This window comes from Zootermopsis nevadensis, unplaced genomic scaffold (genome assembly GCF_977971745.1).
Source record: "Zootermopsis nevadensis isolate Lab colony 2312 unplaced genomic scaffold, Znev_1.0 Znev_ptg000021l, whole genome shotgun sequence".
In the NCBI taxonomy this organism is placed as follows: domain Eukaryota; kingdom Metazoa; phylum Arthropoda; class Insecta; order Blattodea; family Termopsidae; genus Zootermopsis; species Zootermopsis nevadensis.
In genome coordinates this window covers 3,618,160-3,629,615 of record NW_028259153.1, presented here as the reverse complement: position 1 = coordinate 3,629,615, position 11,456 = coordinate 3,618,160, and the positions used below count along the sequence as shown (strand labels likewise).

At 33.5% G+C, this 11,456-nt stretch overlaps 1 long non-coding RNA gene across 1 annotated transcript; it reads right to left on the bottom strand.

Moving 5' to 3' along the window:
- Nucleotides 1-368: 368 nt before the first annotated feature.
- LOC110836518 (uncharacterized) lies at nt 369-9,343 on the bottom strand. The gene is made up of 3 exons (XR_002545329.2): nt 9,303-9,343; nt 8,416-8,707; nt 369-490 (listed from the first exon to the last, which is right to left on the bottom strand). It is a non-coding gene; the product is annotated as an uncharacterized LOC110836518 (long non-coding RNA).
- Nucleotides 9,344-11,456: the final 2,113 nt, after the last annotated feature.

The window sequence follows — 11,456 nt, the reverse complement described above, 5'->3', positions numbered from 1 at the left end:
TCACATGAAGAAAGGAATTGTAATTAAAATGTCGGTTTATAGTTTTATTTAATTTTGAAAAATAGAGCGGGAAAAATATCAAATTCTAAGAATTATAAGGTGAATTTTGCCATTACACAGAACCAAGTCACATAATGTTTTTTTGAATAGAAAGACCATTACATTTTTATAGAAGAAATTCATATATTATTTACGCTGTGTGAAATGAGTCGGCACTGTGTATGTGTAATTATCGGAGAAATATATACGGCGAACACCGAAACATTAAAACAGCTTTGTCAAGTTTTATCTTTTCAAAAGGTCAAAGGTTTTACAGATACAGCTTATTTATGAAGCTTTCATATATAATTAAATGCGTACCATGTGCACTCCATTCTTTGAAACATAATTATATGGGAACATCTCATTTGTACATCTGTCTACTTTGCTATCTAGTCAGTGCTTTGTCTTGAAATGATATAACGACGACATATTTGTTTCCGGTTTGTGTCTGAAAAGGAAAACAATAAATTATTTAAATGTGAAGAGGACTACTTCTTCCACCTGCCCTCGTTCTCATCAGGGTTTCTTTCCTTCCAAGTTTCAACTAACGATTTGTTCGAATTTTATTTGTGGCCGATTCATGCTACATGACACGTTCAACTCACCCTCACTGATTTGTATTTGCCTGGCGTTAGTATAAATTATGAAAAATCACATTAATAAGTTTTTTAATCCAGTACGACATCCCACCTAGTTCCAAATACTTCCCTCGCAATCCTGTTCGTAAAAATCCCCAAATAAATTTTCGTGCTCTTACAACTAAGAATATGCCCAATTACAGTAAAATTAAACAACCATCTTAAATTTAAACGTTATATTTGATGTCTGAAGCTTCGTTCACATTCATCTGAATTAAATAAATGCTTTTAATATTACAGACTGGGATGTATTGACGCACCAATTTATGAAGCACCCTGCAGTTTCGTGCAGATAAATATCACTTTCGTGACTCAAACTTCTGTGTCATTTTCCACGGTATGTCAAGTTTTCAGTAAACATTCCTATTTTCGTCAGATGCATAGTTTAAACTGTGATATATTCGCAGTTGTACCATGATACAAGACCTGACGTAAGAATAAATAATAAATTACATGTTTCTCCTTAAAATTATGGCTATTTAATAGACTCAATTCACATACGTCACATAAGAGAATCATGACCATATTCCAGTGGATTGGAATGAAAAGACGACCAACAGACATGCACTGAAAATTTACATGTGACATTAAGAATAAGGTATATTTTTATATGAGACAACGTTATGAAAACTTTTAATCTAATCTGTTGTTTTTTTCATCAAACTGGAAGTAAAAACAAACTTTAAATAACAATAAGTCGAGGCACATGGAACCGTCGTCAAACGAACATCATTGCAGACCAAACATATATTTCATTTATCAGTGTTTGACTTTCCGAAATGAGATGGTAATATTAACTAATGTTTTTAGGTCCAGTCACATCTAAATGTTATAAAAGTGCGTCTGTCAGCTACGTTCTGCCAGTCTGTCCGAATTTAATAGGTGAGAGGGGCTTAAGAAATTTTAATTAAATTTAATGCCGAGGAGATTTCCTAAAATATGCCTGTATATTTCAGTTTTGGTTAAAGTCGGAAAATAATAATCGGTAGAATACACGAAAATCTTCATGTATTTCTGCTCGCCGAAGTGTTTGGGCGGGGAGATGCCACGGTTACCTAGGGAGTCCCAAACTACATCACTGTCGTCATTCACGACAGTTAAAGTCAAATTCTGATTTGCATTTCATCTAATGCTAACTTTTAATCACATGTTATTTTCTAAAATTTTGAGTTTTCCTTCGACTATGTCCATCTTTTCATATAATTAGTTTCATTTTCACTGAGTTTCTCTTAAACTAATACATTTTTTTATTTTCGTATATCTATGTGCTTATGCTCTGTTGATTCATCTATCATTATCTTACGCGAAGCTAATGAATGATATGTCGAATAACGACGAAAATATAGCAAAGTTTCGGCGTGTAGTATATTTGTAATAATGGAAAAGGACCGTTGAAATTAAACAGGAAATGGATTCTTTCTTGTCATCAATCTTCCTTTTCTGCACGACATTCGTATATTTATCTTTTGCACGTGTAATGTGAAAGTGATTTAATTGGAGCAGCTATTGTAAAATATGACATTCTATCATCAAACAAAATTTCTGATAACCTGGGTATTTATTTGTAACACACAGAAACAGTGTAACCTATTAGTCTGTAGATTTATTATTTTATATTTTATAATTCATACGTAATATTTATTATTCATACGTTATTTAGTATCTCGGTATTAAATGTCAAAATTTTCAGAGTTCAGTCAAGCGAGTAAACAATTACACACGCAGAAATGAGATACAAATACTCGTATTCCACCTATTGTTCTCGAATTATATCGTAAATACTCTGCGAATCTGTGGAAAAAACCTCATCCCGCCTAAGATTCAAACCACGCGATTTCCAACTATGATACTCAGTTACAGTAGAAATTTGATAAACATTCGGCCGGAGTACAGTTTCCTCTGATAACATTGGCCTATATTCTCCTCCTTCACTATTTTTGTGATAATACCGTAGCTGATAATGTTTAAGATTTTATTCTGTTGTCACAAAGCGATCGGATATTATTTTTTTTTCAAATTTCTTCCTATAAAATACTGACGTATCCTTAAGATTAATGTACAACTCAAAAACGTAGTGTACGTAATTACGTTATGAATGGAACACGTGTTGATATTTATTATTTTAGCTTTCCAGTCTAAGTTTACCGACTCGCTTGTAAACAACTGAAAACCTAATTGAATTAAATTTTTTTTGGATATTATCCATCGTCTAGTAAATATAAAACGTAAAACGACATTTCGGAGATGGGACTATATCTCTATCTCCGGAGATAGGGATTAGCTCTATCTAGTGGGCCCAATTGTGTAGGAACCTGAAGACGGAGATAGAGTCTCATCTCCGAAACGTCGTTTTACGTTTTATATTTACTAGACGATGGATAATATCGAAGAAAATTTTTATTCAATTGACTCTTCACCATCGTCAAGAAGTTTTAGATTTGATAAACTTAAAACCTGTCTATCCTAAAAATATTAAATTTTAATAACTTATTTTCTAGTGATAAAGTTCTGGTTATATTGTGTTTATTATAAAGAATTAGGGAAATATTGGGTGTATTTCTACGTAACCATGTTCTTCATTAACAATGTAAAACAGATTAACCTTTAAGTATCTTCTAATAATCTTCGTGCGCTTTCCGTAGTACAATGGAAATACGTCATCACCGTTCATCGTATCTCAAAAACCTAACCGAAAATAAAAGATTCAGAAAAAGCGTCGAAGTAATATATTTCAGTGCAGTAGTTCCCCAAATCCGGATTCGTATAAAAAAATAAGATTCACGACTGTCTATTGTGAACTCAGATTTGGATTGAGATATTTTTCTACATTTTTCCTTTCAAATAGAGTTTCGCGTTGTTAACCGGTTCAAACACATAAATATATGTCACCTTGATATCTTCCCTGTACAAAATACATTAATTCAACAGAAAATATTGTTTTAGAATACTTTGTGACAGTCTAGAAGTAATAGCAGAGACAACTAATTAGAATACAATAAGTTCACTAGACTGCCGGACACAATCACAATGGTAACAAAATTAAGACATTTCGGAACGACGGAATCAGAAAAAATTTACGTTATTGAAGATTAGATTAAATTTGGGATGTGTTTTCTAAAGTTTAATCCAATCTCACCATCTTCTGTCGTAACACATTGTGCCATATTAAAAACAAATAAGGTGTGTGTCAAACGATGCCACCTCCGTTTTTAAATGAGACACAAAATAAGGTCGAAGCTTAAATAACTGAAACAAAGTATACATATATTTTAAATGTCCAATGAATGCAAGAAGGGTCTTTATGGCATCCGTTGTCGCAAGAAACAAACAATGAAAACAAGACAAGATAATAAATTACCTGGTGGACATCTCGTCAGGTGAAAATTGTGGGTGCCTAGACGAAATTTAGAACACAGAACAAAAGAGAATTTTTCGCTTTTATCCCAAAGAAAGAAATTGTTCACGAATTTTCTGGGAAAGAGTTCAAGGTAAGAGAGGGATAAAGAATGCGCATGTCCTTAAGGGCATGTTCTTAAGTAGACTAAACCAGTTGCTGATGTAATCGGTAAGTAATCTTGCACACTGAACAACCAAAAAATACTTCCAAGATACGCAGAACTGTAAGAGTAGCTTTTGTTCGGATGTAGAACCGGATTTATTACCCTGAAGGAAAAACGTTAGTTCACAGTATTTGAGAAGAGGAAAACACGGCTTGAATCTTGGGGCAGAAAGTCACAGGCTAGCGGATAATGTAAAGCTTAATAATTTGCACGTGTACACTGTAATTAATTTTCAGATTCTTTGAAATGCGGGCAATTTCTTTGAGTGATTCAATAATAGCGTCTCGATTAGGTCTCTCCTGTGGACATATATATATATATAACTTAAATTAAATTACTCAAGAATTAAGTAGGAAAAACTGCTACCATTATCATTATTATCACAGTCATGGTCATTATTCATTGGAAGAAATAATAAATATAGTGAAGTTTTTCGTTTTTCGACACAACCGAATTTCCACTGCATGTTACAGCTGTGCGTTTGAAACATATTTTTCATTAAGTAGTTGTTCTTACCTTCAGCTTCTCAAGTCCCTGTGCCAGTCTGATAAACAGTGAATACGACGGCGATGACAGCCAGATGGCACTTCCGCGTCGAGTTTATTGGCGTTGGGCGTGTTCAGGACCTACCGATGAAGCGGAAACTTCCACATCTTTTTTTTCAGTCTTGACAGAACTTTCAAAAATTGAATATATGCCGTCATAAGCGTTGATATTTTCGTGAAATGTTCCTTCCTCCCTTCAAAGTTGTCATTCCTCTTCTCAAATTAGCTCCTAACTTGTGGCATTCACGTGGCTTGGGAAAACCATTGACAAGAACCGGATAGGTTTAAAATAAATGACGTCTTCTTGTGTATATAAAAACCATACGATTTATTAGACTAATTCAACCGATCGACGAGGTTGTCTCTTCGCCATCTTAAAATTTCTCTGCGGTCTATATTTGTGTTGGGAATCGGTGGTTCCCCTAACCTAATATTGTGATTTAAAATGTGCAGGGTTTCAAATTCACGCCCTTTATTCACGTGTATTACGCGGTATTTGCTATCAATTCACTTATCTTTACTTTAAAATAGGTTCCTTGTCGCGACCGGGTAATAGCATTAAGTAAAGTAAAGTTTGTCCCGCTATACGCCATGTAGGTCGCTTGGGGGGAGAGTAGGTATAGCTTCTATTCATTCTTAACCTCGACACTAGATAGGGCGAGTGGTCAGTTTCACTCCCCGGCCGTTCTTAATCCCAGGTACCCATTGGATACGATGCTGGGTGGGCCCCAGAGCCGATCTGGACGCAGAGGCTAGAGGAAAAATCCTTTGCCCCCCCGTCGGAGATCGAACCCCGGTCATCCAGCCCGTAGCTAGTCACTATCCTGACTGAGGGTAATATCATTACTACTTCGAATTCCAGAGGTTCCGAGCTGCAATCATGTCTCGGAGACCAACTATCACATCTGACAACTTTGTAAATTTCCTCAGTTCTTCCAGGTAGATGCCAGGATGGTATATTAAATTATACCACGAAAATTTGTTCCATATTCTCTGTAATTTATTATTAAGTAATATTATAAATATTCAAAGCCGTATAGTCTGAGCTATAGACAGCGTCGTTAAATAAACCACACAAAGCTTAAGTTGTACCCTTCTTACGATATTTATAGGATAATATAATCAATAAGAATGACACTCTCCTATACAGCTGAGGTCCACATGACAGATGATAATTAATAATGTCAACTCAAGTATGACAAAGTTACGGGAAGTGAAGGCACTGTGTTTTATACGACAGCTTAAGTTTGACACTGAGGTCACACACGGCTGTTCCTGGCTCCTGTTCTGAGCCAGCATAATCCAATTAACCAATGCTAGCACAAATATTACAAAAAAATCTATTAATATAGAGCATCGATATCTTTAATATGGAGTGTATTTCTCTTATGCATATTATATGGCCCATTTACCTGTACTATGTTTTTAAATTCGTTTTTATTTTTTGTATCATATATTGATTTTTATTTTTGAGTTTTTCTTATAATTGCTCTTATACATAATACGGTACTTTTATATATTTAGATTAATTTCTTTGCTTTTGTATTTTGTAACATGTTTTATTATTTTATTATTACTTTATTATTATAATTGAATTGAATTAAATTATTATTATTTGTATGTCTTATTAGTGTTTGCCTGTCATTGTCTCCCTGCTGTTGGCAAACACTTTAATAAATGAATTTAATTATTGGTGTAATATATCTCTCTGTAATGACAATGAACTTGACTTGGTTGCTTGATAGCCTGGTAATTAGTATCACATTAACTGATGATAACATGGTACAGAATGACGAATGTCATCCTTCTTTTATTAATACCATTGGTGTGAATTTCGATAACTCAAATGACTCATGATTTCTGTTAGGGGAGATTACTAAGTTTTTAGTATTCATTATAATTGTATGTATAGTGTAACCACTGTCGATGCTACCGTTCACAGCTATGGACCACGATATTCTCCGTGGCTCTTGTAAAATTTGACATTTGCTGTCGAAAGCTTATGTAAGGTAATTCTGCGTCTGACGGATTTTCATGAGTTTACATATATGAAAGTAAACCTCAAATAGTAAACTAAACATTATTTACAGGTACGTGATTAAGTTTATAAAAAATAATATTATTTCCATTCAGCTTGACGATAATGGGAATCTTTTGTTCAAATCCCGTGAAGTTGCTCAGAATTTTGATAAGCACTTTTAAGCAGTTTGAAAGTATTCGCACTTAGAAAATGTTCTCTCTTTATTATAAACCTCATAATTTCTTATCGTAAGCACCTGTTTCTAATTCGGTTATATGTAAAGTCTTAAGACACCTAGACGGTCTAAATATGTTAGACTTTATTCTGTATCCGCTTCAGCTATAAATACTTGTCGAAAGGTTTTTTTTTACTTGTACAGAAACTTATTTTAATCAAAACATACCTAAGCAACAATTCCTATTCCATGGAAACAAATCTCTACTGTTCGTATCGACATCGTATATTACTTAATAAAATCTTTAATTTTGGGTTTTTAATCTTGTTCATTGTATAATGTTAAAAATACGCAATGTTGTTCGTGATTTTAAAAGAGGCAACATCTGTTACCAATTGTATACCTATATTAATTCTTAATCTTTCAAAAGTTTTTCAATTTATTATATATGGCCATGTTTTTTATTATTTTTACTTCAGATTGGATTTTTGTCAACACGCATTTACAAAGTCGAAAAACGTTGTTGGAAATTCAATTTTATATTTTGATTTCATATATCTTTCAGTTTCTTCTCAGCTTCAAGTATATGAAATTTATTTTAATGTTAATAGTTCTTTCAGTCTTTTTCTACATGCCTTCGTACCTCACACGTTACTGGTTGTGAGCTATAAGCCGGTTACATAACTTACAAAGATAATGACGTATTAAGTAAATATTACACTTACATTTTATATCCACGTGTTAAAATAACAATTTTTTTTGTGTAAAAATTTTTGTGTATGTTTAATTTTATTTATAATAACTCTATTATCGTTAAATATATTTATTTTATGCTGTATTTAATATTTTCTTGTCTTTTTCGTATTTGTAATTTGCCATTTAACTAAATACAGAATTCAATGGAATTATTATTACTAAGCTGTTGAACTGACCCCCTGTTATGTCGAGCTGTGTTATTGTCGTCGCGGGCTTATGTGCTGAGATCGAATGTCTATTCGTCTGTATCCCGCTCGCCGCGCAGACCTTCCAGGCTTCACCATTCTTCAGTAACTTCCGGGCTAGTTTCCGAAAATAATTGAACATTCTAGAGGTTGGTGAAAAGGATTTGGGGACATCTGTTAGGCTCTGATAAAACTCTAAGTATTATAAATACTATGCCAGAGGCAGTTCAGTTGTCAAATGGGAGCTGAGGTCGTGGGTTGTAAAGTGCTCTGCACGCGTAGCTCCATTGGTTACCGGCGTCAAAGTAAACAAAGAACAGAAGAATGTAGAAAAGAATATTCACACGCGGTTAACCATGGCAGTGATTTGTGAATTGGAAGACATTAATATGATATTCTTGATGATATTATTAATATTTCTCTACTTCTCCTAGGTTCTTCTCTTACTATTTCCTCTAACCGAAGAAATTATATTTATTATGAATGTTACTCACTTATTCTCGAAGACATAGCTGAACAATCCATACGGGAACTCACAATTTGTAACTTCACTGTTTACTCGTTTATAGTCAGCTGCTGAAATCCAGATATTTGAAGTAATGATAAACGATGAAAGAGGGAAATTGTGAAGCAGCGATAGAATTTGTTGACCGTCAGGCAGAACTGGGCCATCGACTTCGTTTTATCCTCTCCGCCCTCTTTAGCAAACCAGCAGCCGAGTGCTGCCAAAAGAGTGGGTATCATCTTTCTCCTAACCGATCCATCTCTGGGAGTGTAATCTGTGAACTGTGGATTGTGCAAACGAATCAGATGGTAGTCCTGATATTTACTGGTAAAACCATCATTTACTATGCTAGTTTTCCGTTCATGTTTTCAACTTCCAGGCAAGAGTTGGTATAGTTGCGTCATATTGTGAAGATATATATTTAATTAATTATTCTTGTCCGTCTATTCACAATTTAAAATTTAAAATTAAGATAATTAAAATATCATCTGATGTTCCTTATCGCAACATTCGATTTACATTTGGAACATCACTTTCTCACTACATGTTTCGGTTCTTAAATGAACCATCTTCAGGTGTATAAAAATTAAAATTATATAAACTTAAAACTTAATCGTAATTTCTTATATGCAACTTTTTTATAATTGTTTATCAGTTAATAGTGATGTTCACTTCCAGATTCCATTTTTATATATTTGAAGTTGTTTTACATATGTGCGTCGTGTTTAAATAAACTTTTTTGTTGGTGAATATTTTTGTTGATGTTCTTACATCGGCCTGTAATGCGAATAATTTAAAGAACAAATGAATATTAATGAATATGAATAAAGAAGGTATAAACAAAATAATATATTTGAAAGTAAAATTTGAACATACCAAAGATGAGAGGTGTAGATAAGTTCCGATGTGTCTGGAAGTATTATCGTATTTGAACTGAACTGAGTTCGCTATTGATCGTGGTTGTTGGTAGGGATGGTAAGTGAAAGGTGGTTGTTGGGGGTGGGGTTAAGCATTTGAAGGGAATTAAAGATGGGGTTATTAAGATAAATATTATTATCGTTTAAGCAGGATTCAAATGAACATTTTCGTTTATTTGGTGAAATGAATGCGATTCGACACTGTCTATACGTAAGTAAAAGTAACTGAGTATGTTTTTTAGCTAACAGATTTACTTATATGCAGCAGAGCCATTCTTTACAAACTGCCTGTCACTCAGTTTGCCAAGAATTTTCGACTTTCACTGAATTCGAAAGTTTATTGCCTTGTCTAAAAGATTCGCAGATGGACCTAATTAGGAGTAAGCTGAGTCCAGTACACCACCTTTTACCTTACTTTCAACAGGTATCTCAATATTATTTTCTTATTAAAAGCAATATCTCCTGCACGACCTCATCCTGTCAGTTTCCTGAGCAATTTTCCTTTCGTTTCTCGTGCCCCGATCATCTGATTTTCATCATTATAATATTGTTTGATAGTTTTTGAAGCTAGTTTCTTCCATACATACTTAGAGCAATGGAAACTATCATATATTTTAACTTTCGAAGCCCATGATCTGTACCTAGGTAACTCCGATACAAAAAAATAATGCAACTATACAGGTTGAGGAAATTTTCACTTAATTTTAGTTCTCACAAAATCAAAGGAAATAAAATATGTGCAAGTTTGTAACTCTGTAACTATGTGTTCGAAATTAGGATAAATAAATAAACTACAAAAGAAAATTTTAGGCTCCATTCAGTACTATGAAATTAAGCATAAGGACAGCTGTTATTAGTATAAAATGAACAAATATTGCGAACATATATCGTATTTCTTATAACGATATTAAAATGTAAATATAAAGTATACTTTTGACATTTAAACCTACTTTATTTTTTTTAAGAAAATGCTTGAGAAAATTTTCAAAATTTTTCTTACCATCTGTTTTAGGATGTAGAGACGATGTAAGATGCAATTTAATTGGCACTCTATAGTCTTAATCATATAACAAAAGTCAAAATTAAAACAAATCTTATGAAAACAAGATGTGAACGGTAGACCAAATGCGTTTGGCTCAATAAATGGTTCAGTGGCGGGTTTTTGTACACACGATATGTTACTTGCGTTCCTTAACAGACACAGAATTTTTTTACCAGATGTATGACTATCAGCTTTACAGGAGGAATCTGTACTATTATTGCACTTACAATTATAACTTTTAAAGGTATTAGTGATTCGAATGAAGCCCTACATGTTTGATAAGCCTTCGTGTTGGCCTCTATTCTACTTCTTCAATACTTCAAATCTTCTTGTTTGCGAATTAATATATTTTATTTTTCTTAAATTACCGTAACATCTGAATGTTTAAACAGTCCGCCATCATAAATACATTTTCATAAATCTTAAAATATCCGCTGAAAATTAGTTCATAATTTAAACAGAATTTCAGCTTTGCTGTTAAAGCATGGTTGGATGGTTAAATGAAGCAAAATTAGCAGAATGATTCGATATTCGATTTTTAAATGGAAATATTGGAATTCGTAAGTACAATCTGATAAATTGGTAGACCGGCAAATGGGAAACGATAGACGAGAAGTGGGGGGGTGGGGGGTTATTTGTGTAGACGGAAATGAATCAGTGTACCCCATCATATCTGGTACTCATTGTCTGGTTTTCTTTTTTGCAATTTACAGAGCATTTAATATGGTAATGAGTTTGCACATAGGGAAAACTTCTGCATCAATCTGTGAGTTCTTTGTCAGTACATGTGTTTTATTAGATTTAATGTTGCAGTGATGATTTTAATTAACTTGTGATAGTCCCATGTATTGTTCTGTAATGTGAAGCATGTTATATGTTGCTGACATTATTTTCAGTACGTGACATATTCCTGAAGGGTTATAACGACTGTGCCTCGTATTCGGTATTACTACGTTTCGGTAGCTGATTGTGCCCCCATTTTCAGGTGATGTAACCTAAAATAATATTATTATGCTCACAGGAACCTGTAACCTGACCCTAACTTCTCAGCCTGTTAACTAATCAAATTTT